General features: G+C 50.7%; 1 protein-coding gene across 1 annotated transcript in view; it reads right to left on the reverse strand.

Annotated features, from left to right (window-relative positions):
* The window catches only part of LOC133351800 (contactin-1-like), a 100,249-nt gene extending 90,353 nt beyond the window's left edge, over window positions 1-9,896 (reverse strand). The window contains exon 1 of the mRNA XM_061567334.1: window positions 9,766-9,896. The gene's annotated coding sequence lies outside the window, so the exon portion shown is untranslated. The remainder of the gene's footprint in view (window positions 1-9,765) is intronic.
* Window positions 9,897-23,354: the final 13,458 nt, after the last annotated feature.

Below are 23,354 nucleotides of genomic sequence, written 5' to 3' on the forward strand. Positions count from 1 at the left end.
CCGGCACGGCACACGAGTTGGTTGGGTGACTAGCACCACGCCCGACCGCCTTTGTCTCCCGAGTGGCGATGTTTACACACCGCACCAGGTCAACGCGTGTCTCTGTGGTGCTGTCGGTCAACGCGTGTCTCTGTGCTGCATTGCCAAGCCTTGCGGGCACCATTATCCCAAATGAGCACCGAGACCTCTCTCCTCCTCCTCTTTGCTCACCTCCCCGCTCACTTCCGCGCTCTTCAACACTGACCCCCCATCGTGTCCCCGCTCACCTTGCCTCCATCACTCGCCCCCTCTACCGCTTCACTTCTCACTCCCTCCAACCCTCCTCCACTCTCTCACCTCCATCACACGCTCCGTCGTTCTCCGCTCGTTGTCTGTCTCTTTTTTGCGTACTCCCCCACCTCTCTATACACTTCTCTTATCTCCATCGTAACTCGAACATGGAGAAAACAATCTCTAGGGGTGGGTGGAGGGGGGTGTCTCGGCATTGCGGGGTGCAGTGGGCTCAGAATATTTATAACGCGTAAATACACGGATTCAGCAACGAATTAATTCACGAACGCAATTAACGATGGTTTCGCTATGGGGGCTTTTAGGAAGCAACTTCAATATTCAGACGCAAAATGTTGTCGCTGTTTTTTGTCTCCAAAAAATATTAAACGGAAGAACATCCTTCACCGTTCTCAAACAAATGATTTAATCATGATTGTTTTTCAAAATATTTCTTTTTTTCTTTAAAATTACTCCGAGCATCTAAGCGCAAGCCCCGGGCCACGATGTTAATTAAGATAATGAGGCATCCCGCGCATCTCTCGATGAATGAAGCTACAGATACCGTTTGTTGTTGTTATTGTTGTTGCTGATGTTGTTAAAACTCGATGGAACCGATGCGCGTCTCCGCTCCTCCGCGTGCTATTTCTGGCGGAACCGATGGCAGAGAGAATCACGCGCGATTCAGCCGCCTTGTCAACACGTGAGCATCGCCTAACGAGTCCCACGACTCCGACCACTGGATCGTCTATCTTTGGCGACCGTGCTTTCGGGATGTGCCGCGCGAAGCCTGCCGTTGTCCCTCCTCGCGCACGGGAGCACGACGCGTCCTGCCCAAGCGACAATCTCCGCGTTCCTTTTTCTGTTCTGTCGGTGCAATTCTAAAGCGTGCATTTTCACGCTCTTCCTCGCGTACTTGTCAACCGTTGGTTCATGTCCCTCGTCAGGGTGGATGTTTCTGGAGCCGTCGCTGTCGAACAGCACGCGGTACAAACCCGGAGACACGATGGGAAGGGATTCTAGATTTGAAGCTTTCGTGACTGCAAGGATTCGTATTCTTAGGTTTTTTCGATAAAGTCACGTAGGTAAAAAATTTTAATTCATAAAAGTAAAATAAAAATAAAATAAAAATCACGGCTTTTCGGAGGCAACACAAGCCATTTTTTTCTGCAGGCGCGTACTGCTATGGGGCATGTATAGAGTTACTCCGTTGTTTATTTTGACCTTAACATGTTTTTAATATCCACGCGGGAGCCGAGGAATGGGTTTTGTTTGCGAGAACACGTCAAATGAGGAGATGGAGCAATGTAATCGTGAGCTCGTGTGGAGGTGCTGGGTGTATTATGACATTGCAGGATCGTGAGATGGTGGTGGCTTGGGAGGGGCCTTCATCCAGCAGTCGATAGATCATGGTCGACGATGATGATGATACATGCAGGCGCTAACTTGAGTGCCCTGAGATAGCTTGCATGTGAGCAGGTAATACAGATTTGTAAACAACCTACTCGCTGCACTGCCTTCTATTCCCGATTGCTCCCTTGCTACGCCTCACACAGGCTGAATCTCAGCATGAGTCACCAACCCCGCTTAGAATTCGGTCGATGAGGGACATGCTGAATCATCAAACCCAAATCATATTCGAATTAGTGTATATTCAAATAATATTTTAGATTTTCTTCCAATTGGGATATCAACATCACCTGATAAAAAGCATTAAATTGAGTAGACTCACAGTGAGTAATATAACACGACCCTGTGTTCGAAGACAGCCCGTGGAACCTGACATTGCAGAACTACTTCTGGGGCCCACCCATGCAATTGCCTCTCATTCACAGTAGGTTGTGTAGCCTTCTCACGTGTCCTGCCATGGAGGTGATCGTTGCATGGTAAACAAACCAATCATATATTTTAGTCCCCAGAACTCTCATATACTGATTTGAGTGAGAACCTAATTTAGAATTATGATTTTTTTTCTGTGTTTGTGTAGCTATTCATTACCGGGTCTAATGCCACCAACTCGCTAGACTGAAGAACTCGGTTTTGGATGAAACGGAGAGTCGATCCCAGGTTCTCAGTGGTGCTAACACAGTGCGCCTGAATTAAGCGAACATCTAAATTTCACATACAGTATTTTCTTTCTCGAGCAATGAATGAGCGGGCTGAAGCCACCAACTGACGACGCCTGCGAACTCAGCTTTGGATAAAACCTGGATTCGAACTCAGAATCTCAACAGTGTTGGCGCCATGCCCATGACTCGGCCATAGCGAACAGCCCCGCTTTGAGCCGTCAGACCCACCTAGACCTCATTCATATCAAAGGCTCCCGAAATCGCATCACGTCCTCCTGCGGTTTAACACGCAGGAGGCTTTCCCCACCAATATCATCCAAATAGAGGGTGTTTTGTTGGGTTAGATCGCATTAATAGAAATGTGTCGTTAAATCCCTCCACCACCCGACACAGCAAATTAGTCAGGTTGCTCCCGTAAACAGAACGTGGCCAATTCGTCACGAGTACAGCACGCCGGTGTGTTGGAGCGCAACGCCACAACATTTACACTCTGAGTACGACGTTTCGCCAGTAATTACAACTAGCTTCATCAGGCGACAGCCAGATTTGCAGAGAAATCCTCCTGCTTCGTTTCCTTAAATAGAGGGATAGATGTGATGGCGTCACTTGTGAGCCCTTCACGTGGGAAAGGGGGTGGGGGGGGGGGAATTCATGAATACAAATAAATGACAGTGGATACCCATTTCCGGTTGGGTTATTCATTCTCCATTCTCCTCCGTACGAAGCCGGCGAATAACGAGCGGCAATTAATCAAAATAAATTCACGTCGCCCGGTTTGAACACAACCGATCCCAACCGCATTGACGTGCTCGCAGAAACCCCCACGCGGCCAAACCCGACAGCTGCAATCAACGAGTGAATTACAGATTCCCGCATCGATGACCCACGGCACACGAGGCGGGCAAGAGAGGGAGATTTCGCAAGCGGGGAGTCCGCGGCGCGGTATTGAACTTGTCTCCCGCCCCGCGTCCGTCCATCGCTCTTTGGGATTTATGCGAGAGCCAGTCGGCCGGCGATTTTATAGAAATGGGCTCCGTGAAGTCTGACCGCCTCCTTGCACCGCCGCAATCGGAGTATTGACCGGCGCTCTTCCTCCAGAGAAATATATTTTACCAACGTGGGGCACGTGGGCTCGCCTCCAGAGACACACGTGGGCCAGTTATGGTGACGATTCCTCGCGCGAGTGTGTGTGTGTGTGAGCGCGCGTGTGAGCACGTGCGTTAGAGTGAATGTCGCGGTGGTGAGAGCTCTCAACGCACTAGTCTTGAAGTTATCATCGGCGTCGTCATTATTTGCGATCATCGTCATCATCATTGCCATCGTCACCATCATCGTCGTCACCACCACCATCATCATCATCATCGTCACCAGCACCGAATCCACAAACACCACCATCATCATTATCATCACTCCCACCACCACTATCACCATCACTGTCATGATCATCACTACCACAATCACTATGGCCCCCATCATCATCATCATTTCTCTGGGTTTGATGAAATAAGTATCACTGGCTTATACTCTATGGTTCTTTCGGTAAGAACCATAGAGTAATTCCTGCAGTCACGAAAGCTCCAAATTCAAGATCACTGGCTTATGTTAGATAAATGTAGAATTTCCCTCACTGCCACGGGACATCCCATGGAAACGAGCATTGCATCGTGCTCGTGTGAGCAAAGAGAGGCTTTCGACAGGGGCTGGATAAAATAAAATAAAAATACTCATCTATCCACACGGACGGTAGCGAACGTCGCCCCCACGTGCCCGTCACGGTTGATCATCATTCTGCCTCCTCGTCGGCCTGTCCCTCGACGCCACGGAACGATCACCAACGCGCAAAGGGGGCGACGTCCAATCAGCGACTCGCAAGGTCAAGTACTTGGCTCGACCTTCGACGTGCTATGGGCGCAAAGGTCAAACGCACGCCGTGCCCACCGACACGCTGGTTTTGCCAGCCCATTTGCGCACAGCGACGCACAGACACGGGCGCCTCGCAGGGCCAAGCGGTAACCGCTCGTAACATTCCACCAGCGTGGCGGCTTGCGAGGTTAAAACCATTTCCTCACCGCCACCAAACCACTCAACATCAACTGAAGACCACGGGCCTGCCTTGGGGTGAAGCAGAGAAAGCTACCGTCTGTCACGGCGTGGGCTTGTTGCGGCCTGTTGCTCCGCATGGAGCGAAGAGGAGTAAGTCAGTCACCGCCACCAAGACGGCTTTGCTAGAACCAAGTTGCGAGTTCACCACCGCACAACCAACACCGCCGCCGCCCGAGGTGGCTCCAAGGCCGAGAGAAGATGTCCCTCTCGGTCCCAGCGGCCTCTACCCCCACCCCACCCCAACGTAGAGTGGCCGACAGGAGTCGCGGCCGTTAATCTGCTCGCTGTGGGTGGGAGGGAGCCGACGGGGAAGGCATCCCCTACCCCGCTCAAGGCGCCGTCACATCCCCTTCGTCTCGGCTCGTCCACCCTAATCCTCATTAAAGCCAGGCCCGCGGAACAGCGGTGATAGGAACCTGCTCTGTCCGTAACCATCACCAACCCTCCCTTTCAAGGCCCCCCCCCAAAAAAATGGGTGCATTTCATCAATTTTGTCGTGTGCGTGTGAATAAAATGCAATCCTGCGGGGTAGTGCCTCTCGTGCGCTGATAAACAGGTTCCCGCTTCCGAAAACAATTAGATTTTTTTTGGTCCACGTTTAACAACTTCCCCAATAATTAAATACACAGATTCGTAATGAAAGGGCAGAAGCGTCAGTGGGACGTGACTGATTCCCTTGACGATGCAGGAGGGAAACGTGTCCGCGTTTAGACAGAGTAAGTCCTCGTTTAGCGCGGTAGATGCGTTCCTGAGTAGTGCCGCGTTAAGCGAAAACCGCGTTTCGCGACACCAATTTCCCCATAAATGCTGTGACGATGAAGTTTGGCGAGATGCGATGTACTACCAGGCACACGCAGTGAGATCGCGGGACAAATAACTGAGGGCACGCCGCCACGCTACTGCATCATTCCGAAACTAATGAATCCCACTGCTCAGCCACGCAGCTCAAGAAAGTAGTTCGTCGTTGACGGCTCAGAAACCGCGTTATAGCGGTGCGCGTTCTGCGTTATAGCGGGGCGCGTTCCGTAGTTGTGCGAAAAGTGTTCTCGATTGGAAGAACCGCGCGTTATGGTAAAAACACGTGTGAACACACGTTAAGGGAGGACTTACCCTAAATATACACACATTACTTTGACCCGCACCCCCCACCTTGCCTCAGCATTAGACACCACAGAGGGGCATGAGTGTTGTTAGTGAGCACCTATTAAGGAAAGCCAGCTCGGCCCATGAAGACGCGGTGGTACGGCCAGCCGTGATATCACGCCCCGGTTGTCTTTGTCTCTCCAACACTGACGTTTACGCAGCTGGATCAGGTACTCTGTTAAGGCTGAGTCTACCTAGGGGAGGCACTGATTAAGACAGGTTCGGATAAAGCAACGTGCCGCTGATGCGGTGCACCCGTGGCTAGGAGGTGAACCTAGGTACACACACAGACCGTGCAGTCATCAGGAGAGGGCTGTGCCTGCTTGACGTCGGCTTCAGCGTCACACTCTGGGAGAGTTCACGGAGAATTTTCCGTTGGGCGTTTTAGCGAAGTTTTTACTGCGAGACTCAAAACGTGAGGCTGACCCTTCCCGATGCTCTAGTTGTATGCATAGAGCACCAACAACAACCACCAAACGCCACGAAGCGGCGGTGACGTCACGAAGGCGCTTGTGCCAGGCCACGTGCACTTTAATGCCACGTGAAGTGTGACATCATACAGCAGCACCACCACCACCACGTGTGCTGTGCCGGCCTCCATAGGTGCTCGCAGAAAGCAGCAATTTCCCCAACAGTCTGTTGAAGCTCTACAGTGCTGGGGATCTTTGTATACGTGTCTGTCTTTGTGCACATTTCTGCATCTCTATTTGTGTCTGCGTGTGCTTATGTGTGTTTTGTGTGCATGAGTTTGTGTATGTATAATAGTAGTGTAGTGGTTAGCGAACTGCATTGCAAATCTGGCGACCCGGGTTCGATTCCCGCTCACGGCCAACACCGGTGACGATTATCTGAACCATTGCTGGGACTCCCCTAGGTCGACTAAGCCTCAAATGAGTCCCAGTTGGGATGTGTAAACATCACCACTGGGAGACAAAGGCGGCCGGGCGTGGTGTTGGGCCTCCGTCAGGGGCATGTTTGGCCCTGCCGGCCTTCATAGGTGCTCGCTAACAGCCCAACATTCTGTTAAGGCTATACGGGGGATTTCTTTGTGTATGTATAGCCGCAGAAGACTGTAGGGGCAAGTGCTACATGCGATCACCAATCAAGGCCGACACGGCACACGAAGGAGGATGTGGGAGGCCAGCACCACGCCCGGCGGCCGCCTTTGTCTTCCTCGTGGCGATGTTTACGCATCGAACCAGCTACTCATTTGAGACTGAGTCGACCTAGGAGAGGCCCAGGACCGGCTAAAAATAATCGTCGCCGTTGTCGGCCGTGAGCAAGGATCGAACCCGGGCGGGCCGAGTTAGAAGCGCAGCGCGCTTACCACCACACTGCCGCTCCCCAAACATCCACACGCACGCATTTTAATCATCGCCCTGATATTTGCCTTAACAGGTCAGTTGGAAGCAAACAAATAGAGGCCGCTTTATGGAGGGGCATTTCCCCGGGTCACTGATCGGTGAGCTGCGGGCGTCGATCCGCAATTGATTTGGATTCTGAGCCTGGCTTTGACACCCGCAATGAAAACGTTCGGCTGCCGGGTTTGTGGGAACGCAGGCGTCGTCGGGTCGCACGTGTTCTTGCCGCGACTCCAACTGGCGACAGAGACGCGATGGCTTGCTCACGCCACTGGTGGCGAAGGGCCTCCACAACAGCAAGTTGCCGGCAGACTGCCTCCGTCAGGGGCATGTTTGGCCGTGGTGTTTCACGTTGGGCAGTCCGTCGTTGGAGGGGCGGGCGTCTGTTCTTCGGCAACACCGGCACGTTGAAAAAGCGGGTACAATTTTCGACGATTTCATATTTGCATTAAAAAAAACCTGCCAACGTTTAGAATTTGACAATCACAGGCCGCCTTTGTCTCCCCCAGTGCTGATGTTCACTCACTGAAGGCTGAGTCGCCCGATGGGAGCCGCCAGGCCCGATGCAGATAATCTCCACTTCTGTTTGGTCGCGAGCGAGAATCGGACTTGGGTCGCTGGGCCAGATGCGTAGCGCAGCAAAGCACTACACTGCCACTCCCCAAAGAAAGACAAATACCCCCCGTATGGCCTGTAACAGAGGTGTTGGGGCAAGTGCTGTCAGACAGCGATCACCGATGAAAGTCGGCACGGCACACGATGGGGTGGGTGGCCAACACCACGCCCGGCGCGATGCTTACACACCGCACCAGGTACTCATTTGAGGTTGAGTCGACCTAGGGGAGGCCCAGGACCAGCTCAGATAATCTTCACTGGGGTTGACCTTGAATAGGGATCGAACCCGGGTCGTCGAGTTCGTAACGCAGCCCGCTAACCACTACGCTACCGCTCACCACTAACACTCAAAGACAAAGATCCCCCGTATAGCCTGGACAGAATGTTGGGGCAAGTGATGTTAGCGAGCACCTATGAAGGCTGTCAAGGCACGGGGGGGGAGGGTGGGTGGCCAACACCACGCCCGACCGCCTTTGTCTCCCCAGTGGTGATGTTTACACACCGCACCAGGTACTCATTTGAGGCTGAGTCGATCACTCGTGCACACCCACGCACAGAAACACCACTCAAATGACATACGCACACACAGACAAGGGCAATGGAAGAGAATCAGACGCGACCTCTGTAAATTCCGCGCATGCTGCTTAAAAGCCACGGCGATAGCGATACGTTCAAAATATCCCAAGCACGGAAAAACATTACGTCGGTGTGGTGAGTTCCACGGCTGGCAAGCACACAACTCAATAACTTTTCGATGACTCCCAAAAAAATTAAACGGGAAGAGAGCTGTTGTTCCCCGTACGAGAAAGACATCAGCGGATAGACTTCACAGCCGGTTACATTTACGTCGGGATATGGCCAAGAATACGACCAACGGCCGACTCAATATCACGATTTAGGACTCTTCACTGGAAGGTCCCATTAAAATAATAACAATTAAGTGGCCATGCAATAAATGAAAGCGCGTCTGCAGATATCGAAAATCGGACTCGGTTAGCACGACTTTGTAAGCACAAATGTCAAACACGTAAGCTCGTACCCACACATACACACACTGAGCCAGCGTATAGCCTAGACAGACTGTTGGGCAAAGGGCTGTTAGCGAGCACCTATTAGGGCCAGCGCGACACACGAGGAGCCGCATGGGGTGACAAGCACCACGCACCCACCCCCCCCGGACACCTTTGTCTTTCCAGTGCCGATGGATGCACCGGGTGCTCATTCAATGCTAAGGGGAGACCCAGGGCAGCTTTGGATAATGCCACTGATGGTAGCCGGGGCTGAGAATCGAACCGTGCTGGGCCGCCGGGTTGGTAGCGCAGCGCGCCAGCCACCACACCGTCGCTTCCAACACTCAACGCACACACAAGCGAGTTTAGTACGGGCGATACAACTACTGCATATAGGCCTAACAATATTCTACAGATCTCTGTTAATCCACTGCTGGATGATTGCCTCCCAATGCCGTATCAATGATGGTGGTGAGTGGGAGTGGAGGGGTGTAGGAGCATACTTCACCACGCTGGTCAGTCAGTCAGTGCAAGGTTGGTGAAAGGTGGAATGGATAGTAGCCATGACCAGCGTTTATATCACGAACTCAGGTGGCCGGGTTCAAATCGCAGGGCTCTAACCACGGCACCACCGCTCCCCACGCAAGTCGCGGTCACCGCTCCCCATGATCCACCGCGAGAGCCCCGCGCAAGGGTGTATTTGGCCTACTCTTCCACGCTGGCCACGTGTTTTGAGAAGAAAAGCGGCTGGACCCACACTCAACCCCTGCACTCATTGACAGTGCTCGGTTCGCAAGAGGCGTGGGGGGGGGGTTAAGAAACTTCCCAAGTTTGTTTTTCTTCAACTACCGCACCGGGAGATCGGATCGAACCGGCGACCTTTGCAATTGCAAGTCCAGCGCGCCGCTGGCCATGAACTCAGGAGTCCCGGGTTTACATCACAGTGCGTCGCAACCACTGCACCACCGCTCCCAAAAATACAACAGGCATGCATTACTCTTTGGTTCTCATATGATAATATTAATAATAACAGTGATGAAAAATAATAATAACATTAACAATAAACAATAATAACAGTAACAATAAACAATAATAGCGGTAATCATAAACAATAATAGCGGTAATAATAACAATAATTACAGTAACAATAAACAATAATAACGGTAATAATGAATGAGATTCAATGTCAATTCTCACCCGTTGAGGCGAGGCACCGGGTGAGAGCCGCCTCGCTCGAGTCGCAGCCCACCGACTGTCCCCCGCGCCTGCTCCTCCGCACCCGGCGATGTCCTCTTCCTTCGCAGTTCCACGCCCCTCTTCTCCCACTCCCCGTTTCCCAGCCCCCCACTCTCACTCCCACTCCACGTTTCCCAGCCCCCCACTCTCTCTCTCACTCCCACTCCCTGTTTCCCAGCCCCCCACTCTCTCGCTCTCTCTCACTCCCCGTCTCCCAGCCCCTCACTCTCTCTCTCCCCGTCTCCCAGCCCCACTCTCTCTCTTTCTCTCCTCACGACCAACCACCCTGAACTGCGAGTGCTGAAGGATGTGAGGCGGTGGGGTAACGGTTGCTGGGATGGGAGGGCGAGGAGAGAGGGAGGAGTGAGGGAGTTGAAGGTGGGAACGGCGGGAGGGGGAATGGAGCGAGGGAGGAGCGGGAATGGGTGGATGCGGCGGTGGGGAGAGAGGTGGGAAGTCGATTGAGAGAAAGAAGAGAGAGAGAGTGCTTATGTTGTTTTGGGGGGGAGGGATTTAGGGGGCAGACGGGAATAGTGGAGCTCACGTGACGCGATTGATTCAATGTCCATACAGAGGTTCATTTGACAAATCTTTTACAATCCCTGGTCAGTCGGATCTCCCCTTTCCCTCTCTATATCGGTCTCTTTCACCCTGAATTTCTATACCGGTTGCCAGCTCTCTTCTCTCTACGAAACGTCCTCACTATCATTGTCGGTCACGATCAATCCACTGATGGATGAGGACCTCTATGACCGTACCGAAGTACTCGTTGACGCTTGAGTCGACCTCGGCGAGGCTTAGGGACCGGTGCAGCTAAGACACGCGCGGGGCACTCGAGATCCACTGCCGTTGTGCGTCAATATCGTGGTCGGGAATGGACCTTGGGTGACCGAGTCGTGAGCGCACCATCGCTACCCGCACAACGACATCCACCGCCATCCGCCACTAAGTGGTGGCGACGACACCACGGTGATTGCGACAGCGTTAGGTGCACATTGAGGTCACCGCACAGACCCAGGTGCCGTGAGTCGACTGACTTGAGATGACTTGCAGATGCAGCGACTTTGCTCCATAATGTGCCAAATCGCAACAGGAGGGAACGTCGCTCTTACTGTTGCCCGCTGCTGTTGGAGGGCGACCGCCTCCAACTTGCCCAGCAGCGTCCTTCACGAACGCCCTCCACAGAGGCCGATCTTTGACACCGTTGTGACCGGCCATCGGCAAGACCCACGAAGCTCCGTGTCCTTCTGGACCACACCAGTCCATCTCTTCTCGAACCCGTGGCACGCCGGTTTAGCCCCCCCCCCTTTAACCCACACACACGGGCAAACACACGTACACAATCACACGTGACGAAACACACAATCACGCACACAACACACACACAAAGACAAAGGACACACACACAGATGCACCAAAACACAAATACCCCCCGTATAGCCTTCACAGACTGTTGAGGCAAGTGCTGTTAGCGAGCATCTTTGAGAGTCAGCACAGCACACGAGGGGGCGGGCGGTATGGCCTATCACATCACCACGCTCGACCGCCTTTGTCTCCCCAGTGGTGACACAGGAGATGCCCAGGATCGGTTCCAGGATTCGCCACTGTTTATTACAGCACCCGTACGAGTGAATCGGACTCGGGCCGACGTTTTTATTTATTTATATCGCGCAGTGTGCTAACTGCTGCGCCACCGCTCCCCACAACCGCCACACTCACAAAATACACTCCCGCACGTGTGCGCCACGCGTCGTACACATCGGCGGGCTATTTAATCTGTGCAGGCGATGTTAGCAGCAGTGCTCGTGTCGTTACTTGAAGGCGAGCGAGGGGCGCCTAGAAACCTCTCCTCGAAATGCAGCGGCAGCGAGCGTAGTGACTTCACGCTGGTACATTCGTCACGATAAATAATGGAGATAGACAGCGCGTAGTCGTAGTAGTATTACTATTATTATCATCACTAGAGACTGACAGATCGAGAGAGATAGACAGAGCGTAGACGGGTTGACAGACGTATTTTAAAGAATGGGGGGGGGGGGGGTGGAAGTGGTGCTAGGGTTGTGTTAGATATTCCATCGCCACTACGGGAGTTGTATTTTCTAAGAGATCCAGCCACTGTTTCACGTGTTTCGCATGGGGAGCTGACCGGATTTGGGGGGGGGGGGGGGGGGGGGGGTTACGTGTGAAAGAAGGATACGTTTTGTATGAAAACAAAAATGATTCGGATATTTGTTTTTTTTCTTCTAGATATTTCCATCAGGAATGAATGTGTGATTTAGAAATTCAGAAGAAAAAAAATTCTTACTAAGAACAATTTCGCATCTTTCCTCCCTCCCTCGCCCGGATTTTAGGAACCCTTACAGTATATAGCCCGTAACAATTTGCCATGTTATGGTGCTAACCATTGTGACGTCGTCACTCGATGTCACGTGCCACCATTCTTTGGCAAAAGCTGCAAAAACGAGACTGTGACGTCACATTTTTGAATGAATTCGTAATTTCGTTGCGAGGCTGAGAATTTCCGATTTTCTTCGGATGCACGCTATAATTGTGGCACACGTCCCTCATACGCTTTTTAATGTATATACACTGCTTGTTTTCCCACGTGTTGAGCCTGGCGAGTGTTTCGATTGGTGACCACGACGGCTAAACAAGTTGTTAAAGTCGCATGCTAAGGCCTTCACGACCAATGTTATTCATAATTCGTTTATTTTCAGTTAGATCGTCTCGTAGGTATCATGTCATAAAAGAAGATGATCCTCCACTACCCCATAGAGCCAATGAAATCGAGTTGTCACGCGAACAAATTTGCCAAATTGATTTGGTTTGTCACCAAAACTGAAATGCTAAAAAGCAGGAAATTTTTTTTTTGTCAGAATATTGCTCGCACGTGACAACTTTATTGGATTGGCTTTGTCGCTGGGTGGAGGGTTATAGTAAAAAAATCATTTTCATTTTTTGACTGCAGGAATTCATACTCTTGGTTCTTTCGGTAAAGTCACGTAGATACAAAATACAAATAAAATTAAAATTAACAATTTTAATGAAAATTAAAAGCAAAAAAAAAAACACGACGTTTCGATCGCCTGATGAAGACCGCTTGTGTTGCGATCGAAACGTCGTGTTTTTTTTGCTTTCATTTTCAATTTATTTTTACATTTAATTTAGAATTTCTATCTACGTGACTTTACCGAAAGAACCAATAATATGAAGAGTAATTTTCATACCTCCGCGATCTCACCCCAAACAAATTAATTACGAATCAGCTTGTTATAGTTTCAAGCTTCAACTTCATTTGTTTAACCAGGTGAGCACTCACGAGATAGCATGATAGATGATCTTTTACAACGGTGACCTGGGGTCAACCAACAATGGGAGCTAGGAGGCTTGCGAGGGCTACGTGTTGGGCAGCAGAGGCCAGGGCAGCACAGTGTATTGTTGTGCTGTACCATCTATGCGCCCACGTATATGCTCCTCGCCGTTTTGAACACGCACGCACTGTATATATATACAAAGACAAAGATCCCCCGTATGGTTTAGAACAGACTGTTAGGGAAAGTGCTGTTAGCGGACACCTATGAAGGCCGGCACGGCACACGAGGTGGTGGGTGGCCAACACCACGCCCGGCCGCCTTTGTCTCCCCAGTGGCGATGTTTTTACACACCGCACAAGGTCGACCTAGGGGAGGCCCACAACCGGTTCAAATAATCGTCACCGGTGTTGGCCGTGAGCGAGAATCGAACCCGTGTCGCCAGATTCGTAGCACAGCGCGCTAACCGATACACCACCGCTCCCCACGTAGACACATATATATACACCCACACATGTATTTTTATAGGGGAGGATTTACAAATTATTCTCATCCCCACTTTCCCCAAGTGGGTTCCCTACCCTGCTGTATCCAACCCCTCTATCTCATTAATTATCCAAGCGGCCCCGTTAGCTTTTTATATTCGTACGTGTGCGCGCGCGTGTGTATGTCCACATAACGCGCTGTGGACATGTATAGGTCTATCGATCGCCTGCGTGGACAGTGCATCCCCGTGCCTCGTTCCTCAGGCCGGCGAGGTGGGGGGGGGGGATAGAAGAAGACGTCTCATGATGAGCATTCAAATTCAACCACAGGGCGACCGGAAGCATCAGCCTCGTGTGTACCGGGGGGCAGTGGAGGTGGGTGGGGGTGGGTGGGGGGTGATCGGTGACGGCACGGGGTCATCTAGACACGTGGGGTCATACACATGGTCGTGCAGACACGGGGTCATTCAGACACGGGGTCATACACATGGCCGTACAAACATGAGGTCATACAGACACGGGGTCATTCAGACACGGGATCATATACATGGTCGTACAGACACGGGGTCGTTCAGACACGTAGCGTCATACGCATAATTATACAGATAAAGGTTCATACACATTGGGGGTCATACATATTGTGGGTCATACAGACACAGGGGCATACGCAGGGCTTTATTTCTCACTCAATGTTTTCCGGGTCCCTGTTAGACTGGGAAAGTGAGCACGTGATGGGCAGCCACTGCCGACGCAGGGCTTGTAGCGCAGTACGCTAACCACTGCGCCACCGCTCCACACACAGCGAGTCAAGACCACACGCACCCGCACACACCCGGCGCCTCGTGGGTTAACTAAACACAATACACAGACAGAGACCCCCCGTAGAGCCCTAACATACTTTTGAGGCAAGGGCTGTAAGCAAGTACCTATGAAGGCCGGAACGGCACACGAGGGAGGGTCTGTGGTCAGCGCCACGCCCGGCCGCCTTTGTCTCCCCAGTGGCGATGTTTACACACCGCACCAGGTACTTATTTGAGGCTGAGCAGAGGCGTAGCTAGGATATTTTGCGCCCGGGGACGAACTATAAAATTGGCGCCCCCCCCCCCCCGTTTAATCACATTTTCCTATTACATCGAATAAGGAATAACAATTAAAATTTTAATGAAACATTGTATTTAAAAAGCAAATTTATAGAAATTATATTGCATGGCTCACTCAGTCACTGTCGTAGACTGGTTGACATAGTCTACGAAAGATTAATTTTTCTTGATTTCACTGTCGCAAACTGGTCAATCACGTAATCAAAATCTGTTTTTTCAATGTTTCTCTTTCAACGCTAAGAAGAGCAAGATCGCTGAGACGATCCTGTCCCATTGAAGCACGCACATACAACAAAATAAGCTTCAATTTGCTGAACGACCGCTCACAGTTTGCAATTGAAACTGCTATTGTTAATAAAATTTGCAGTGAAATTCGCAAATTCGGAAATATGTCGTCTCCATAAAACAAAATAAAACCAAGAAGATCCAAAGGAGTTTCTGGTAGAACTTCATTCCGGTTACTGAGCAGCATTTTGCAATCTCCAATTTCTGTGAAAAGTTCGTGGCCATTGATGTCGGTGTCATAGAAATTTCCAAAATCTGTGCAATTTCGACGAATTGCATCGACATCTGTGTCGGATAGAAGAGTTTTGACGTTCATCAGAAATCCAAATTTTGTGTTCGGGTCTTTTAGTCGTAAAAACCGTGTTGACATCTCCTGTTGAAGTCGATAAAATACGCTCTTCATAACGCGCACAATTTCTTCTTCTGCCGCGCCCGCCGCAATAAGTTATAATGTAACGTTGTAAGCCTCATTTTGGCGCCCCTTTACCTTGGCGCCCGGGGACATATGTGCCCCCTGCCCCCCCTAGCTATGCCTCTGAGGCTGAGTCGCCCTAGGGGACGGCACTGGACCGGTTTAGACAATCGTAACCGATGTTGGTCGCCGGGTTTGTAGTGCAGCGCGCACTCCGCCACCCTACAGCTCCCTCGCGTGCACGCGCGCCGCTGTGGATGAGCTACTGCCGCACGTGCCTTGGAATATGACCTCGTGTTGAATCGACAAACGGTGATGCTGTCGCGTTGGCAGTGGTGCACAAGCACGATTGACAAAAAAAAGACTCAACTCATTCATAAACAGCACTACCGTAACAGGAAAAAAATATTTAAACAGGCGACGTTTTGGGCAATGGTCCTGCTTCATAGCACATCAATGCATGGCATGTTGCGCAAAACGTCGCCTATTTAGATTTTTCCTGCTTTGGCAGTGTTAGTTATGAATACTTTGAGCTTTTGATGTTGTTTTTTTAGCTGTACGTACGATTGTGACCGTGCTGCTGATGACGATGATGATAATGGTGCTGATGATGATGCTGCTGCTGATGATTGTCATTATAATGAAGTTGGAAACGTTGCTCGCAGTCCCGTTTCTACTGATGATGATGTTGCTGCTTCTGCTCACGAGGGTGACGGTGAATAGGCCTGTTTCAGCTACCGATGACAACGAAGAAATCATCTATAATCTACTGGTACTAAGTTTCAAGCTCATTTTGTGTACCCAGGTGAGAACTTGAGAAACCAGGATGAGAATAATATGTAAGAGTGATCTGGGGAATTAGTCTGCCAGTAGTGGGGGCAATGTTTGTTGTTATGTATAATGCAAATTCAGTAATTTCCCGTGTAAATGTCGAATTTGGCCAACTCTATTGAATGTTGTCAGGGTGCTCTAACGTCCACTGTGAAACGCATGGTCCTTGGCACAGTATTCTTGGCTACGAACGGTGCGAAAGAAGTTCAACATACATACATTACGCCGCAGTAATAATCAGGGCGGCCGCTGGATTCGAACCGTGAACTCCTACAACGAGTGGCAAACCCGCTTATCCCTGGGCCATGCCACTCATGATGATGATCCGTATAAAAACTGATTGTTTGATGATGATGATGCTGCTGCGCTGGGTGATGTACAAGCACAATTAACAAACAAACAAATCAACCCGAACACACGAATGCCAAAGGCCAACCTTTATAGCACATCAACAAAGAGGCTAAGAGCGATGGAGTGGGCAATACGAGTTGGAGACCGCACGTTACACCGTAGGGCTTGATGCACGTTACACCGTAGGGTCTGATGAGAACTACGTGTTTTTTTTTTACGATGACCATTGTTTTATTTGGCATGTGATTATTGACCTAATGGCTATTGAGTAACAGGCAAAGCCTTCAATGCTCGCATAAAGTGCGGCTTCAGTCGCGTTACGTCAGCTGTCGAGGATCACGAAACTCGCTGCGCCATCAAAAACAAAACAAAAACCACTTCCTCCGTCTCCCCCTCGCTGCTGGACCTCTCCGCGTCCATTAAGCCACGCGCGGCGAGGGCAAAAATAGACCCGAATGTATAAATAATAAAGATTTATCTAGAAAGTGCTCGCCGAGACTCGGAGCTCGTGTTTGCAGGAGGGTGCTGCTTACACCGGAATGTGCTTGTCCAATTCCAGTTTGTGTGGCGGCGGTGGTGGCTAAAACGCTGCACGTGGCCGCCTGGAATATAATCCACAGGCCCTGTGGAGCCAGTGGCGAGGGTCGGTGGGTCGCGCACACACAGAGGACTTTGTGCTCAACTCCCTTGCCGTGGTGCGTCGATGAGGTGCCATAACCCTGGCCTGCCAGCAGAAGGCAGTAGAGCAAGCGGACTGCTCTCCAATCTGTTTCCATCTGTACGGGGATGGAGCGTGCCACCCCACCCCCCCTCCCGACCCTCACGCCTGTACGTTTTCTGCGAGGGCTCCACTTTCCTCCCGCGTGCACGTATGTGATGTGGTGTACGTTGGATTTCTTTCGCACCGTACGTAGCCAACCGTGCTCACAATTATTTGACTGAAAACATTTGAATGAACACACCATGCGCAAGGGCCCTCCTGAAAAATAGTCCGTGGGCTCAGCGTAAGTTTCCCGGATAATTAATACAATTATTATGCAATTATTTAATTATTATTATTGTTTTTGTTAATCGGGCCCCATTGGTGCAAAGAATATAATGGGGTACGCTGTTCAATTTCAACCACTCTCCTGGCGGCCCGGCGCCGTGACTCACCTGGTCCCTAGATGCCAGGCAAGTCACGCCGCCTGCACACTCGATAGCCATGCCACCGGCTCACGATCCATTTGGGACGTTTGGCTGGCTACTCGGTGATGGCTGAGGTCAGAGCCATCTTTCATTGGCTCGCATTGCCCCGCCTGCGAACTGCTTCATCCCTGCCTGCCTATCGCAACCGATGTTTTTTTCAGATGTGCGCCCCTTCTCGTTTATGGTTGTCACTGCGCTACCATCCGTTGCTCGGAGTTTCATCTCAGTCCCCGGGGAGAGAAAGGGAGGAGTGGGGGGGGCAGTGAGGGATGAAGAGGGGGAGGGGCGGAGGGACGGGAAGGGTGGGGGGCAGTGAGGGATGAAGGAGGGAGGGTGGAGGGATGGGTAGTGGGGGGGGGCTGCTCGCTCCGCTTGAGCGGTCAACTCGCTCCATCCCATTTGTTTGAGACATCTGCAAGTGTGGCGCGTGTACACGCGTGTTCTGACACTGACTGCCGGCGCGGGATTGTATCGGGCACCCATCATCATCATCATCGCCGGGTTCGTTAGAGCTGTCGTCATCATCATCATCATCATAGTCGCTATCCTCATTGTGGTCGCTGTCATCATCTTCACCTTCATTATCGTGGATATCATTATTCGTCGTCATCATCACCATCATCGCTATTTTAATTATTTCCATCATCATTGTCAAATCATCATCATCGTCGTGGTCATGGCCATCACTGCCAACAGCATCGGTGATTATCTATTCGCTGCTCATCACGGGATGAGATTGCAATTATCGGGTCATCATCATCGTCATCCTCACCGCCATCATCATCAGTCACTTGAGAGGCGGTCGCATGTAGACATCACCTAACTAGAAATTTCACGTCGACGTCTTACAAAAGCTTCCTTCCTGCCTGCGGATATTTCCTAGTTATCCTGTGAGTGGGAGTCTCGTGCAGGCTCCGTGTCGACGTGATCCACCAACTGCACATCGCGGAATTACAGGCGTGGTGCATCATCGCCACCGCATGATGTTGACGACAACGATGATGCTCACCATCAGCATCATTGGCATCATCCCAATTGTGTTACAACATCGTATGAGCGCCCTGCGTCACGAACCCCGCGACCGTAGTTGATTAACCAGCCACAGCTGACATCAATGCCCTCTGATATTTGAACCGGTGCTAGACCTCCTCTAGGTCAACTCAGCCTCAAATAAGTAACTGGCACGGCGTTTAAACATCAGCACTGGGGGAGACAAAGGCGGCTGGGCGTGGTGCTGGCCACCTACCCCGTCGTGTGCCGTGCCGGCCTTCATAGGTGCTCGCGAGCAGCACTTGCCGCAACAGTCTGTTAAGGCTACACGGGGGACGTTTATCTTTATTTGTGCATGTCTTTGTGTGTATATTTGTGCATGTGCCTGTGTGTAAGTGCAGCTGTCAATTCTAGACATGCCCTGCACACGACACTTAACGTCTCTGCCGCTCAACATTCAGTGCGAAGAGAAGGGATTTGATTGAATTTGATTCAAGAGCTGTTTCACATTCACTCAACCGATGCACGCGACGTCATTGTCATTCTAAGCAGGATTTGTCCAAAACATCCCAAATACAGCAGCGGCCCACCTGAAAAATTGGTCTCGAGACTCAGTGAGGCTTTCCTGTATAAATAAACAACTTTTCTAAATTTTTTAAAAACTCTATCCAGCCGGAGGACCGTCCAAATGGCCACGAAGGTCATATGTAATGAACATCAAGTCATCAATGAATAATGAAGTCAATCAGCTGATTGCATTTAAATTGCTACATTAGTGTGAACGGCACGGGAACTTTGTTGTGATATTTGATGTTCGTAAAGTGCACAATTTTCTTACAAATGTTTTAAAATTTTCTTTTTTAATACGGCACAAGCACGCATGGCCAACTGATGGCAGTGCTTCTGTTGAGCTGTTGATTGTGAATGGTGTAGCCTACATCTTAAAACAACTAAAACTCAACACATTCGTCAATAACACTGTGGCCTTCAAATTAAACATATATCCGACGTTTCGGGCAATGTTCCTTCTTCATAACACATTCATACTCTCAACGGTACATTCTCATTTATGCTCATTTCAGGCGACTTTTCAAACCGCGGAACTTTTTTATTTGAACCTCAACCGCAGTGATGTGACCAGAGCCCACCTTTAAGTCACTTCAAAGTATTTTTTTCTGTTCAACACGTAGGCTTTCGCGACCAATGCTATTCATAGTAAAGGTTTTTGGGTTAGATCGCGTTATTTATAAATGCGTCGCTCCCCTGCACCAACCGACACAGCCAGTAAGATTTGTCACGGTAACAAAACGCACCAATGAGTTATTACTTACGTGACAGACCTTACTTGCTGTATCGGGTGGTGGAGGGTTACGACACATTTATACTTACGCGATCTAACCCGAAAAACTTTAACGACGCTTCAAACTTGGGCAGCTCAGGACGCGCAGGTGAGGTATGTATCCACAAGATGAGCAGCTCGTGTTTTGGTTCCTATCTTTCAGCACCATGGACAGATCACATAGAAGCATTCACATAGCTACTCTTAGGTTTTTTCGGTAAAGTCACGTAGGTAAATTTTTTTTAAAAATAAAAATAAAATAAAAATCACGACGTTTCGGAGGCAACACAGGCTTCCGTTTTCAGGTTGAACCGTCACAGCACGTTTGCTGTATCAAGTACATCGACTTGTGTGGGCTGTATCAAGTACAGCAAGCGTGCTGTGACGGTTCCACCTGAAGACGGAAGCTTGTGTTGCCTCCGAAACGTCGTGATTTTTATTTTACTTTTATTATTCATTATTTATTTTTTATTTTTTACCTACGTGACTTTACCGAAAAAAACCTAAGAGTATGAATCCTTGCAGTCACGAAAGCTTCAAATCTAGAATTCACATAGCTGTCAACCCATGCGGTTTACCCCATATTCTTGTACAGGGAAATTGAGTTTTCAGGTCCAAACAGCGTACAGCCGTTTCAATCTGGGACACATAAAAACACTTGTATATTTGTTTGTGTTTCTCCCTTGTGATGGGACTTTGTAGGATGAACATTGAGATGTATAAGGGGCACGAGGTGACCAATAAGATTTGAAGCTTTCGTGACTGCAGGAATCCATATTCTTTGGTTCTTTCGGTAAAGTCACGTAGGTAGAAAAATTAAATAGATCACGACGTTTCGGGCGCCCGAAACGTCGTGATCTATTTTATTTTACCGAAAGAACCAAAGAGTATGTGACCAATAAGGTCTGAATTGGTCTGTAATAAGGTAGGCACTGATAAGGGGTTCACAGGTGTGTATGCATTCAGAGCGTGGTTTGTCCTAAAAGAGCCCACACAAGTCGATATGCGGCTGCCTCTTTCAGCACCATGGACAAGAGACCAGATACACATTCAGAGCTTGGTTCGTATTCGTAGGAACAACATGAGTCTATGCACAAATGTTGTGAAACTCCCTTCCCGTGAGCGTCGAGGTGCCATCGTATCTTGGCTTGCCAGGAGAAGGCAGCATAGCAAGTGGACTCGTCGCTGTTTTCAGCTGCACGGGGATAGAGCGTTGCACCCTCGCACGCGTGGGTTTTCTTCGGGTGCTCCGGTGTCCTCCCACACGTATAAACGCTCATCATCAATTGCCTGAAAAACAACTTAAAACCCAACGCAGGGCCCTCCTGCATAAGAGCTCTACACGACCCAGTGTGGTTCTTCTGGATGAATAAGTAAATCATGATTCTGCGGGCTGTGTCTTTCAGTCAGCACCATGGACAGAGACCACCGACGTGTGAACATCGTCTTGGTCCTGGTAAGATCCACATCAGCCTCATAGGGCGCTGACGAAGCCACAGCGATGATTTCCCCTTGCGTGAACTTGTAAAGTGAAAGCGATGTGGCGGGGTGGAGGGACGAGGGGGTGGTGGGCCAGGGTGTGGGGGAGGGGGGCGAAGTGTTGCTGTTAACAATAAATCTGTAAGATCACGAACAATTACAAGACGGGCTCCTCGGGATGAGGGAGGGGGTAGGGCAGGGGGGGGGGCTATTGGGCTAGTCAGGGGGTTGGGAGGGGGGGTTAACAATGTATCTGTGCGATCGCACACAATTAGGAGACGGCCGACTCGGCGCACGAAGGACATCTCAGTTTCCATCGGCGGAGATCGATCCGGCGAAATTAAAATGCAAGTGAGCGCACGCCTGCGCACAACACACACGTATACAGACACGTGACTCCACACACGTATATAGGCGCATGACACGAACAACAGCCTCCATTCGCCACTTCGTGGTGATGATATCACAACGGCGCTTCTGCCAGGCGAGATGCATTTCGAAGCCACGTGAAGTGTCCCAAGGCTCGCTGGCAGCAGGTCACGGGACAGACCCAGGTGCCATGGGTTGACTGACTTGAATGACTGGCAGATGCACCACCTGTGCCCTCCTACTGTGCCAACTCGCTGCATCTTAGCCGCCCGACGCTCCGCTCGTTGTTGTGAGCGTCGCTCCTCTGCCCTCCCTTATCGTTGGGGGGCGACTGCCTCCAACTGCCCAGTCGCAGCGTGCTTCACGAGCCTCCTCCATAGTGGCCGATCTTGACACCGCTGGTAGCGGTCTTTGACAAGTCCACTCGACTTCACATCATCCCGTACCACACCAGTCCATCTCTTCTTTGACGCCACGTGCACACACACACATATATACTCATACGAAGACAACAATCTCCTGTTTGAGCTTTGCATTACTGTTGACGCGCAAGCTGGTGTGGCTTCAGCATCACGCCTTAGGCCGTCTCAGTAAACCTCGGTCCTGATGTGTCGAGGTGCTCATTGACGGATAAGGGTAGGCCCAGAACTTATTTAGATATTACTCGCCACTGATGTTTATGATATGGCCGGAAATTGAACTGAGGTCTACGGGATCGTAGCGCAGCGAGGATAACCGATACACTTCAAAGACACACTCATACATTCTCTCTATCCACGCCCGGCCGCTTTTGTCACCCTAGTGGTGCTCATTTGAGGCTGAGTTGAACTAGGGGAGGCCCAAAAATTGTTCACATCATTGTGACCGGTCCTGCCCGTGAGCGGGAATCGAACTCTCTCTCTCTCTCCCACACACACACACACAATCTCAGGCATACGTACACACCACATTATCTGGCTATACAATCATCTCACACGCACGCCATCTCACACGCACGCCATCACACACACGCGCACGCGCGCCCGGTGCAAACGCTCACACACAAATGCCCTCAAATTGCATTGACATTTAGCACTGCGCCTAATCTTGCTGGGAGATGAGGGGGGGAGGGGGCGAGAGGAGGGGGGGTGGGGGCAGGGTGGGGGCCGAGTGGAGGGGGGGGGTGCAGGGTGAGGGCAGGGTGGGAGGGGGGCCAGGGTGTTTGGGGGTTTCGCTCGCAGTTGCCTGAGCGATCGATCCTCGGGCTAGCCGCCGCAAATATTCGCGCGCATCGTCCCCACCCCCACCTCGCACACTCCCCAGCGTTACAAAGCTATCCCCAACTGCGATCACCTCCTCTTCGTTACGCACACGCACCCAGCTCGTCGCAATTGCGATTACCGCACTGCCTTATAACACCGGCACGTGTGT

This window comes from Lethenteron reissneri, chromosome 38 (genome assembly GCF_015708825.2).
Source record: "Lethenteron reissneri isolate LAM-NWPU_2019-01 chromosome 38, ASM1570882v1, whole genome shotgun sequence".
NCBI lineage: Eukaryota > Metazoa > Chordata > Hyperoartia > Petromyzontiformes > Petromyzontidae > Lethenteron > Lethenteron reissneri.